This window comes from Lepisma saccharinum, chromosome 25, assembly GCF_977018435.1.
Source record: "Lepisma saccharinum chromosome 25, izLepSacc3.1, whole genome shotgun sequence".
In the NCBI taxonomy this organism is placed as follows: Eukaryota; Metazoa; Arthropoda; class Insecta; order Zygentoma; family Lepismatidae; genus Lepisma; species Lepisma saccharinum.
Window position 1 is genome coordinate 62,921,386 of NC_139253.1, and position 1,342 is coordinate 62,922,727.

The following is a 1,342-nucleotide window of genomic DNA, read 5'->3' on the forward strand; positions in this document are numbered from 1 at the left end:
ACAATCTATTACATCCTAAGCCATCACGTTTTACAAAAACATGACATAAAATTTCAAACTCGCATATCTCCGTTACTACAGAAGATACAGAAGTGATTTTGCACACAATATCATCGGGTCGAAGCTCTCTAATGGGTCATCAAAAAAAAATTAATCAATGTTTAATATTCATGCTTAGTTACCATGGAAACTCTCATAACAATAAAGTAAACAATCAATTTGTGCATGATTCTAGTCGTCGTCGTGGAATTTGAAATAAACACTTTGATTGTTGAAACAATGTAATACATCCTAAGGCATCACGTTTTACAAAAACATTATATAAAATTTCAAACTCGCATATCTCCGTTACTATGGAAGATACAGAATTGATTTTACACTCAATGTAATCAGGTCGAAGCTCTCTAGTTGCTCTTCAGAAAAAAGCTAATCCATGTTTAATATACATGCTTAGTTAAAATGGAAACTTTCATAACAATAAAGTAAACAATCAATTTGTGCATGATTGAAGTCGTCGTCGAAGAGATTTGAAATAACAACTTTGATTGTTGAAACAATATAATACATCCTAAGCCATCACGTATTACAAAAATATTATATAAAATTTCAAACTCGCATATCTCCGTTACTATAGAAGATACAGAAGTTATTTTACACTCAATGAAATCAGATCGAAGCTCTCTAGTGGCTCTTCAGAAAAAATTTAATCCATGTGTAATATTCATGCTTAGTTACCATGGAAACTTTCATAACAATAATGTAAACAATCAATTTGTGCATGATTGTAGTCGTCGTCGTGGAGATTTGAAATAACAACTTTGATTGTTGAAACAATCTAATACATCCTAAGAAATCACGTTTTACAAAAACATTATATAAAATTTCAAACTCGCATATCTCCGTTACTATAGAAGATACAGAAGTGATTTTGCACTCAATAAAATCAGGTCGAAGCTCTCTATTGGGTCAACAGGAAAAATTTAATCCACGTCTAACATTCATGCTTAGTTACCATGGAAACTCTCATAACAATAAAGTAAGCAATCAATTTGTGCATGATTGTAGTCGTCGTCGTGGAGATTTGAAATAAACACTTTGATTGTTGAAACAATATAATACATCCTAAGCCATCACGTTTTACAAAAACATCATATAAAATTTCAAACTCGCATATCTCCGTTACTATAGAAGATACAGAAGTGATTTTGCACTCAATAAAATCAGGTCGAAGCTCTCTATTGGGTCAACAGGAAAAATTTAATCCACGTCTAACATTCATGCTTAGTTACCATGGAAACTCTCATAACAATAAAGTAAGCAATCAATTTGTGCATGATTGTAG